Below are 11,889 nucleotides of genomic sequence, written 5' to 3'. Positions count from 1 at the left end.
CATAATGGCACACGGTCATAGTAAATCGGGGATGTGACTATGCATCAACAAGCATTTCTTTCATTGGAGTCCCATTACCATTCTACTTGTCCTGGCTACAGGATCGGGTACAGAGGGTGGTTGTTAATGGTACATTCTCTACTTGGAGTAATGTTCTTACTGGGGATGTTCTAAGTGGGGTCCCTCAGAGCTCAGTATTGGGCCCACTTTTATTTAACTTGTTCATTAATGACTTAGGGGAGGGTATTGTATGTAATGTATCAGTGTTTGCAGATGACACAAAACTATCCCGTCCAATTAACTTCATCCAGGATGTGGCATCAGGATCTTGACAAACTGGCTATTTGGGCAGTTGAGTGGCAAATGCGATTCAATGTTGATAAATGTAAAGTCATGCACCTGGGATGTAAAAATATCCAAGCCACTTACACCCTTAATGGGACTGCACTAGGCAAATTAATTATGGAAAGGGACCTTGAAGTCCTTGTAGATGATAAACTTGGCTGTAGCAAGCAATGCCAGTCAGCAGCATCAAGGGCAAATAAGGGCAGGAGGGGGTAATTATTCCACTGTATAGAGTGCTGGTAAGGCCCCATCTAGAATATGCCGTACAGTTTTGGTCTCCAGTGCTCAAACAGGACATTATTGTATTAGAGAGGGTACAGAGAAAGGCAACTAAGCCGGTAAAAGGTATGGAAAATCTTAGCTATGAGGAAAGACTGGGCAAGTTGTGGTTGTTCACGCTGGAGAAGAGGTGCTTAAGGGGTGATATGATAACTATGTATAAATATATAAGGGGATCATATAATAATCTCTCTAATGATTTATTTACCAGTAGGTCTTTCCAGCTGACACAAGGTCACCCATTCCGATTAGAAGAAAGAAGGTTTCGTCTAAATCTTTGGAAAGGGTTTTTTTTACAGTGAGAGCTGTGAAGATGTGGAATTCTCACCCTGAATCAGTTGTACAGGCTGATACATTAGATAGCTTTAAGAAGGGGTTGGATGGCTTTTTAGCAAGTGAGGGAATACAGGGTTATGGAAGATAGCTCATAGTACAAGTTGATCCAGGGACTGGTCCGATTGCCATTTTGGAGTCAGGACAAATTGGGAGAGGCTTTAGATGGGGTTTTTCGCCTTCCTGTGGATCAACTAGCAGTTAGGCAGGTTAAAATATAGTTAAAGGGGTTGTTCACCTTTGACTTTACCTTTAGTATGATGTAGAGAGTGATATTCTGAGACAATTTGCAAGTGGTTTTCATTTTTTCTCATTTGTGGTTTTTGAGTTATTTAGCAGCTTTTACATTTGCATCTTAAGCAATCTGGTAACTAGGATCCAAATTATCCTAGCAACCATACATTGATTTGATAAGAGACTGGAATATGAATAGGAGAGGCCTGAATAGAAGGATCAGTAATAAAAAGTAACAATAACAATACATTTGTAGCCTTACAGAGCATTTGTTTTTTAGAAGGGAGTCAGTGAGGCCCATTTGAAAGCTGCAAAGAGTCAGAAGAAAAAGTCAAATAACTATAAAACTATCAAAAATAAAAAGTAATGAAAACCAATTGAAAGTTTCTTAGAATTGGTTGTTCTGTAACAGAATAAAATTTAACATAAAGGTGAACCACCCCTTTAAAAGGATGAACTTGATGGACATGTGTCTTTTTTCAACCCAACTTTCTATGTTAGGGCCCAGCACCCAAGGGTCCCAGGTGACAAGTGTATGAATAAGTGGTATGTGGGGAGAGCCCTAGTAGCTTAGTAGTATAATGTTCCATGATTACTAATGGCGGCTGTGCATCTATACACACTCCTTAGCATCTAGTGGCAAGAGTCACTGAGTCCATTCAGCCTGTGCTCATGGTGCACTCATTGATGTAAGGGAACCCGACCAGTCTGCACATAGTAATTTGAGTAGCGGCTGCACATTTAAACAATTTGCACCCAGTAAATTGCACCCTAATGCCGTCAATAACCCTGTGGCAGAAGTGACGCCATTCACACACAAATGCAGTAAGAGAATTTATTTTTGGACTCCCCTACCCACACAATCTCCCTCTCTCTACCCCCTTCATTTATTCCCCCCCCCAGAACACACACACCCCTCTCAGACCCCTAATTCACTGGCTCTCTACTAGGCTTGGGTTAATTTGACCCGTTTTGCCAAAAATTTGCCGCTGCCCAACAAAGTCTATGGAGTTTTGATGCGCAGCGCGTCGATGGGCGGCATTTCTGCGGTGAAACGAAGCAAAAAATTCGCCCATCCCTACTCGATACAGCTCTCTCTCTCTACCCCCTTCTTCATTCTCTCCCCCCAGAACACACACTCTGTCTCTGACCCCCAATTCATTGGCTCTTTACAGCTCTCTATCTCTCTATCCCCTTCACTCATTCCCCCCCCCCAGAACACACACACCCCTCTCAGACCCCTAATTCATTAGCTCTCTACTAGGCTTGGGTGAATTTGACCCGTTTTGCCAAAAATTCACCGCTGCCCAACAAAATCTATGGATTTTTGACGCGCAACTCGTCTATGGGCGGCATTTCTGCAGCAAAACGAAGCAAAAAATTAGCCCATCCCTACTCTCTCTCTCTCTCTACCCCCTTCTTCATTCTCTCCCCCCAGAACACACACTCTGTCTCTGACCCCCAATTCATTGGCTCTTTACACCACTCTGTGTCTCTCTACCCCCTTCACTCATTCACTCATTCTCTCCACCCAGAACACACACTCCCTCTCTATGACCCCCAATTCATTGGCTCTTTACACCACTCTCTCTCTCTCTACCCCCTTCTTCATTCTCTCCCCCCAAAACACACACGGTCTCTCTGACCCCCAATTCATTGTTTCTTTACAGCTCTCTGTCTCTCTCTACCCCCTTCACTCATTCTCTCCCCCAAGAATAAACATTCAGTCTCACATTGTCCCTCTCTCTATTCCTCCCACCCAGACAATGACTCCCCCTCGCCCGCTCTGACTGTGCCGCCCCCTCCCTCCCCACCAAACTTTTCACAGACTCCGAGCTCCCTCGGCCCCCACCACCACAGTCCCACCCAGTCCCACTCCGCGTCTCTCACTCAGCCCAGGACTTTCCGTTTCCTGCTGCCCAAGCTGAACGTTTCCCCCCTGGACTGCGGGGATTTAAATGCAGCCGGTGCCGGGAAGCCGGATCCAATCAGAGGCAGCGCTTCCCCCGGACGGATGGGGTAAGAGCGGCCGCCTGGGAAACCGGGTGATATTGTTTGTGGTTACACTGGTGCCACGAGCGCTGGGGGGATGATTATCCTGGTCACTGTCAGTCGGTCGGGTCGGGCAGAGAGTGGACATGCGTCCTGGGATCCCAGAGCCACAGTGGCCCCTTGGGATGAATAAATTATGTCTATGAAGGACATAGAATCCTGTGTAACAGCTGCTCCTATACTGTCTGCAACGATCCCAAGGACAGACTGCTGAGCTACTATTTACTACCTCCCCCTGGCTATTCCAGGATTTGGGAGTTGTAGTTTACACACACAACATACAGAAACATATAATAATAATAATATAGATCTTACAGATTGTAAGCTCTTCTGGTGAGGACGTTCTATACCTGCAGTATGAAATCGCCTCCCCCTTCCCTGCTGGAAATGTACAGTTTTCCCCTTGTCCCATAAAGAGCAATGAAACTGTAAGGGTAATTTAGATTCTAACTAACCCACTGGGGTTCTTAATCTGGCCATACAAGCTGCCGACAGACCGAGCTGGGCCTCTCAATGGGCTTCCCCAATTGATATCTGGGCAGGGTTAAAAATCCCCTCGGATTGCGGCCGCATATATTTGTTAATGTGGTTCCAGCGATCCGACCGCCTGCATTATGATCCGGTTGTTCAGGCTGACATCGCCCACCTCAATGTAGGGCATATCGGGGAGAGATCCAATCATTTGGCGAAATTGCCAAACGAGTGGATCGCTACGTGTATAGTAGTGATGTGCGGGCCGACCTAGAAGCCCGCGGGTTTACCCACAGGTCGGGCAGGTTCAAGCTGAACCCTGGATAAAATGCGTGGGCAGGTGCGGGTCGAGCTCTTCTCCTGCTGTCCCCGCCCACGACCTAGTACTGCTGGCTTCCGGCGCCGGAATTTATAGACTTCCGCCTGCCCCGCCCATTTTGTGGCATCACTGCGGGGCGGGTCTATAAATAAAGGGGAGCAGCGGGTGCGGGTAGGGAGCGGGTCGAAAAATTCTCGACCCGCACATCACTAGTGTATAGTCACCTTTAGGCTAAATGATTGCCCCCCCACCAATGACGCAAATGTGGCTTTGTAAACACTTGCGCCCCAGGATTGTGGAAGTTGAGTCATATTGGAAGGTCAGCTGTGCCATCTCAGCTATTTATCATTTTATCATGGGATAAGCTCCCACATGACACGTGATGCTTTGTCTTCCAGCGTGCCTTTTACTCTCTTACCAGTGTCATGTGACTGAAAGCCACTGAAAGACATTTTTTTGTCTGTTCTCTTGCAACGTCACCCTCATTGGCTCAGTGTCACGAAGGGCTGTCATAGTGTTCATCATTTTAAAGATTAGGATGAGGGGTGCTCCTCCATCTAATCTTTAACTACATCTCCCAGCATCCTCCAACAGCTGATGTTCATTTGCACATGGTACATCATTATCATTAAAGGACAAGGAAATTTAGAATCACTGGGGGGTGCACTCCCCCTCCCAAGTTATTGTTATCACTTCAAACCCCAGGCCGGCACATTTTTGAAAGATGTGGAGCACCTGGCAGGGGCCTAACATGAATGACTAAAATAACTAGGTGGTTGCCTATTAACCCCTGTCCTTGTCCTGAATTATTGTGGTGTTTTAGGGACCAGAACATTCCACTTTTGCCAGGTTAGCTTTAGGCTGAGTAGAAATTCCCAGCCATAACCCCCCCCCAATACTGCTGTTACCTCCTGCCATTGACTTAAAGAAAAACTCTACCACTTAAACAATGTAGGTCTCTATAAAGATATATTGCTTAAAACAGCTCATATGTAAAATGCTTCATGTAAACATGTAAACAAACCATTTTCATAATAATATACTTTTTTAGTAGTATGTGCCATTGGTAATCCTAAATAGAAAATTGCCATTTTAAAAAATAAAGACAGCCCCCTGGGATCGTACGATTCACTGTGCACACAAACATACCAACAAACCATACTTGTTAGGTCACATGAGCCAATTAACAGACAGAGTTGTGTCTTTTGCTTCCACACTTCTTCCTGTACAGTTAGAGTTGTAGTATTTCTGGTCAGGTGATCTCTGAGGCAGCACACAGACCATCACGAAATGGTTCAAGGCAAGAGATGTAAAAGGTCAATATTTACTTAAATACATATATTAGTATGACAAGATTCTTTAATATGCCACTTAATTTGAGATAAACTATCTGCTGCTCAAGTATTCGTTTTGGGTGTATAGTTTTCCTTTAACTTTCTAACAGGACAAATTAAAGTCCATAGGACGGTCTGTCGAAACTGACCCCTGACCTGACAATACCCAGATATTTAGTCAAAAATCATTCAAACTACCCAACCAAATATGTCCATTTATGGCCAGCTTAATCCTGAGTGTATATGTATCTCTGCCATAAAGGAAGGCAGCATTGCTGTTCTTTGCCAGAAAGGAAATAGAAATAGCTGTGTGAAAAATGGTACATGAATGACAATAGTTTTTTTTTTTGTAACTGGATCCTTCTAATTCATAAGCGATTGACTTATTTAGAATTCTGAGCATGTGCAGCAGGGGTGGCAGTTCCTCTGCGGAATTCAGGTAGGGTGTCTGTTGGATGCACTGACGAATGGATTCATTGCCACCCAACAGCAGCAGCACAATGGAATAGCCGGATAAATTCCATTCCAAACATTCCGCCTGTATCTGCAGCTCTGGGAAGAATAATTACCAGGGAGAGATCACAGGTCGAGCAGCAGAGAACTCTCATAGGTGTTATTAAATGGCTCCTTTACCTTTACCTTTGTACTTTTATAAAGGTATGTTTTAAAGGGGAAGTAAAGGATAAATACAAGCCCTGCACAGTACAGTATGGTATCCGTTATCCAGAAAAACATTATCCAGAAAGTTTTAAATTACAGAAAGGCCATTTCCCATAGACTCCATTTTACCCAGATAATCCAGATTTTTAAAAAGGATTTCCCTTTTCTCTGTAATAATAAACCAGTGCCTTGATCCAAACTAAGATATAATTAATCCTTATTGGAAGCAAACCCATCCTATTGGGTTATATGCTCCTGACAGTGTAGCTTCAGCACAGGTTGGCAAGATGCATTGTGGGCAGAAAAATGGTAATTATGCATTTTTGAGCTTTGCCCTGTGGTATTAAATGTTCTTGAACACAATACATAGGTTACAGTTGGTTAAACAAACTTTGAGCAATGAAAACATTAGAAATAATGTATGAATGATTTCTTATTTCTGATGTGACATGCCCTTTAACAAACACATCCGTGCTTTTCCATTTCATGTTGATGCGGATAGAAATATTGTGTAGCTCTTTGTCTCTCAGTACAGTGTAGTGCCATTGTATATCATCAGGGGCATGAGACTGGTGCCAACAAAGAATGACTGAATGTTGTGACCTGCAACAGATTCCCATTGTTCCACTGCGGCTCCTTCAAATTTTCACAGAATGTAAGACGCTCACCTGTTGTAAAATTAGCCTATCACTTTAAAGGCCAAATAACCATGAACGTTAATGACTGGCTTCTGAAGAGCTCTTACATTTGGATGAGGAATTTGTTCCAAAACAAAATTTTAAACTATGTGGTCAGAACTAATAACCCTGGGGATAGGAGTGGAAAAGGTCACAGGATGCTGCCACTGATTGTCTAACCCACGGGCAGGAACTACAACTCCCATACTAATGCTGACAGTCCAAATAAAGGTCTCTCTAGCGTCACTGTATCACCTTCTGGTAGATTTAGTCTGGGACCAGATAACATGGAGCTTAAATACAGAAGTGCTGACAGGAGCACCCGAGCACCTGAGCCACATTGACTGGTTGCTTGTTTCACTTCCAGGTAACAATAAGTCTGAAACTTTCAGGCAAGTTAGTAGCAACTTTCTAGATGCCAGCTTTCGAAACACCAAAGCAAACGCATGGGGCCCTTTAAGCTTCTCGGACATGTCAGTATTCTATAACAAAAAGGAATACTTTGCTATAATTATTATTATCAACATATATATATATATATCTATATATATATATACATATATCTATATATATTATATATATATAGATATATATAGATATTTAAACAAACAAGGGAAAGTTGTGCTCAACAATAATTTTAGGACATTGAGACATTTTGAGCCTTAAACTACTAAAAATTCCGTACCCTTTAAACAAAGCAGGGATTGTTTGTCCATGTATTGCAATATCTATTTATGGTGGCCAACTACATCAAAGTCATCCCATTTCTGGCCAGTCCTACACTTATATATATATAAAACAAAGGAAAGTTGTGCTCACCACTATTTTTTAAAACCATTAGGTGGGGGTGCAATGAGGCTGTGACCACAAAATACATATAGTCAAACACAAGAGTCCTCTGCACTCAACCCATTATCAATATATTTAAGACAGCGACATTTTGTGCATACTGCTACTAAAAAATGCCTTACCCTTTAAACAAAACAGGGATTGTTTGTCCATATATTGCAATATATTTAAACTGGCCAACTACGTCAAAGTCATCCCATATCTGGCCAGTCCTATGCTTAATTTTCATCTGATTCATTAAGAATTCTATTGCTTCATTATACATTTTACAAAGGGACTATATATATATATATATAGAGAGAGAGAGCGATACTGGAACGCACAACCATAAGGAAGTCAATGCCTGGGTGCCAGTCCTAAAATAGAAAAAATGTATCCCAGCCGATGAGGGCATGCCAAGGAATGTGTAGCCAACAGCAAGAAAGTTAAATGGACGAAGGCTCCAAGATGGAGCCGAAACGTTGGAACAAATAAACCTGATTTAATTTAACTTTCTTGCTGTTGGCTACACATTCCTTGGCGTGCTGTCATCTGCTGGGATATATACATATATATATATATATATATATATATATATATATATATATATATATATATATATATATATATATAGTGAATAAAGTACCCCCTCTTGTAAAATATAAGGATATTATAAGTTATCGAGGAGTTTCATGACCATATAAAAACACGAGGCCGAAGGCCGAGTGTTTTTATACAGGTCATGGAACTCCGAGGTAACTTCTAATATCCTCATATTTTGCAACTGGGGGTACTTTATTTATTATAATACACAAATTTAAGTGAGTCATGACAGAAATGACATCAGAACTCACCGTTTATAACTGATGACATCAGAACTCACCGTTTATAAGGATATAATTTACAGGATATTCATGGCTTTTGTGTATTATATATATATATATATATATATATATATAATACACAAGATCCATGAATATACTGTAAATTATATTCCTATAAACTGTTCTTACTCATCAGTTTTAATCGGAGCTTAGTGATGTAATTTCTGTCACATGATTAACAGAAACTTGTGTATTATAATAAGAAGTTGCCTCAGAGTTCCATGACCTGTATATGGTCATAGAACTCCTCTGTAACTTATAATATCCTTATATTTTACAATAGGGGGTACTTTATTCACTATATAAAGCACCAACATATTCCACAGCACTGTAAATGGTGTATTCATCAAACACACAAATTGATACTTGCATAATGTTTAGCTGTCATTGACTCGGCTACGGCTGAAGCTTATTGGCTTCTCTGTGGTGCCAAAATGGCAGACTTTCTGATATCTAGTCAGGGATTGGCCAGATAGCAATCAGCAGGATCAAAAATTCAAAGGCTCATTTATGTAGGACCGCACGCAGGGGAGTAACTAAAGTGCGTCGCCCCCCCCCTGCAAAAAAAGCTTTGCGGGGTCTGGCGCAGTGGGATCCCCAAACACCCTCCTGTCTACCAAATCCCTGGCACGTGCCAGAGTCTGGGGAAGGGGCATTCTTTTCAGCAACCGTGGGGTCTACTGCCTCTATAGATACACCACTGACCTCATGCTAAAGTGGACGTATCAACAACATTCATAAAGGTACTTGCACACATACATTCTCTTGTTACTACTTGCAGGGAGCGCCACAGCACAAGACTGCAATGATGAACACTGCACATTCACTCATTAATACAAGGGACCCCTGGAATTACCACCAGCCTGGATGTGGGGATAGTTCCAGAGTTCTGACTCTTTCTAGCTTTCAAATGGGGGTCACTGACCCTATCTAAAAACAAATGCTCTGTCAGGCTACAAATGTCTTGTTATTGTTACTTTTTATTACTCATATTTCTATTTAGGCGTCTCCTATTCATATTCCAGTGTCTTATTCAAATCAATGCATGGTTGTTAGGATAATTTGGACTCTAGCAACCAGTGATGAAATTGCAAACTGGAGAGCAGTTGAATAAAAAGCCAAATATATGTCCTGACTCGATGGGCCACCCAGCCACTGTTTTCATTTGTCTCTTATATAATGACTTGCGAATGGTTCTACTCTGATAGAAAGCTCTTCTGGTTCCAATGAGCTCACTGATCCCTGGCATGTATGGCGGAGTTTGTGTAGCAATAAGGGAACAGCTTGGTGGTACTGGTGATTATGAATTGTTTATGTGTTGCTGTCATGAAGGCACATTTTTGTGAAACCTTTATATCTGGTTTCTTTTTAACTATAATAGATGATGAAAATTAATGTGTCTTAAAACTTGCATATAAAACATTAGAAGATGTTAATTACAGTACAGGTATGGGATCTACTATCCAGAATGTTTGCGGCTGGGTGTTCTGGATAAGCCGTCTTGGCATAAATTGAATCATCATACCCAACAATGTATTTAGGTCCCGTGACACCAAATTATAGCGATTCAATTACGTCGGCACCCCAGGGCTGCCCCCCAAAAGCTGCTTCCCTAGACACAAGCCCTGACCATACCTTAAGTCTGTTAAAAAAATGTAAATATGAAATAAACTCAATAGTATTGTTTTGTCACACATATGGATCCATGCAGCTCAGTTACCATCAGGTACAAGGTATTGTTTTATTATTACAGAGAAAAGGAAATCAATTAATAATAACCTTCTGACTGGTTTATTAAATGTTTAAAGGACACAAATTTCCCCCACTGAAGGTGCAAACTAATCAAAGCCCACACTCCAGAGAGGGGTAACTGTTTTTTTTCCCAAGACATGCCCCCCAATTGAGATTTATACTTTAGTATAAATAGTAGTACAGTTATCGGACCTGTTATCCAGAATGCTCGGGACCTGGGGTTTTCCAGATAAGGGGTCTTTTCGTAATGTGATCTCCATACTTTGTCTACTAAAGGATAATTTTAACATTAAATAAAACCAACTGGATTATTTTGCCTCCAATAAGGATTCATTATATCTTCTTTGGGATCAAGTACAAGGTACAGGTATGGGACCTGTTATTCAGAATGCTCGGAACCTGGGAATTTCCAGATAACGGATCTTTTTGTAATTTGGATCTTCATACCTTACTTCTACTAGAAAGTCATGTAAACATTAAATAAACCCCATTTCAATAAAGATTAATTCTATTTTAGTTGGGATCAAGTTAAAGCTACTGTTTTATTATTACAGAGAAAAAGAAAATAATTTTTAATACTTTGGATTATTTGGATACAATGGATGACAGGTTTCTGGATAACAGATCCCATACCTGTACTGTTTTATTACTAAAGAGAAAATGGTGATATATTTTAAAATGTAATTATTTGAATAAAGTTGACTGTGAAATTGTCTATGGGAGATGGGCTGCCCATAATTCGGAGATTTTTGGATGACGGGTTTCCAGATAACAGGTCCTATACCTGCAGTATAAATCACTGGGGGGGGGTTATCATGTTCTTAATGGTCCCAGTGGTACCTTGCTGGTAGGACCAAGTGCATGAGCAGTACATTCATTTGACTATACTGCACACCTATGTGACTCTGAGACCTCACTAGGGACAAATTACATTTAGGAAAATGGAGGCACAGGACTGGCAGAACTATATACCCCAGGTTGAATTTGTTGCCATCCCCTGTGATTTACCGTTTCTTTTAAATGTAGCATTTAACACGTTGATTAATATATCAGAATAAAACCCTGATCAGAAAACTCCCAGGTCCCCGGCATTCCTGATAATAGATCCCATACCTGACTAAACCATTGCACTTGTTCTGCTTTAGAATTTAGGCCTCAGCAATCCAACCTATAAATGTTGTATAGCGGCTGTAATACTGTAGTTCTTTCTCTGCGTCTGCTCCTAATGTTGCCTTTATACAGGCTATCATCATAATTTGTGTTTTTCATATTTGTCTCTCTGACTACATTTGTTATACAGGGATCACGCAGCTGTGTTTACAGAGGGGAGGCAAATGACCTCACTACAAATGAACCTTTTCTGGTGTAATAGCTGTTTGTAACAATTCAAATATGAGTTGCACAGGCATGTCCCATGGTATGCTAGGCTATTCATTTCTCATCAACGTGTGGGACTTTGCTGCTAATGGGAGATGCATCTAAGGCGTACCAAGGGGTACTTTGTCTTTGTTATGTGTACAGTGATATTCCGAGGAAATTTACAATAGGTCCTAATTTTTTGTGGTTTTTGAATTAATGTAGATTTTTTCAGAAGGTCCAGGAATTTTAGCAGATATCTGGTCGCTTAGGGTCCAATTTACCATAGATACCAGGCAGTCACTGAGAAATACTAAAGGTATTAAGAAGTGCCCCTTTGAGGGGAAAGGGACATCATACAAAAC

General features: G+C 41.3%; 1 protein-coding gene across 1 annotated transcript in view; it reads left to right on the top strand.

Moving 5' to 3' along the window:
* The first annotated feature begins 3,042 nt into the window (after positions 1–3,042).
* slc45a3.L (solute carrier family 45 member 3 L homeolog) overlaps positions 3,043–11,889 on the top strand; it is a 29,124-nt gene continuing 20,277 nt past the window's right edge. Inside the window, 1 exon segment of the mRNA NM_001086538.1 lies at positions 3,043–3,210. The gene's annotated coding sequence lies outside the window, so the exon portion shown is untranslated.

This window comes from Xenopus laevis, chromosome 3L (genome assembly GCF_017654675.1).
Source record: "Xenopus laevis strain J_2021 chromosome 3L, Xenopus_laevis_v10.1, whole genome shotgun sequence".
Lineage (NCBI taxonomy): Eukaryota > Metazoa > Chordata > Amphibia > Anura > Pipidae > Xenopus > Xenopus laevis.
This window is presented reverse-complemented; position numbering and strand designations above follow the sequence as displayed.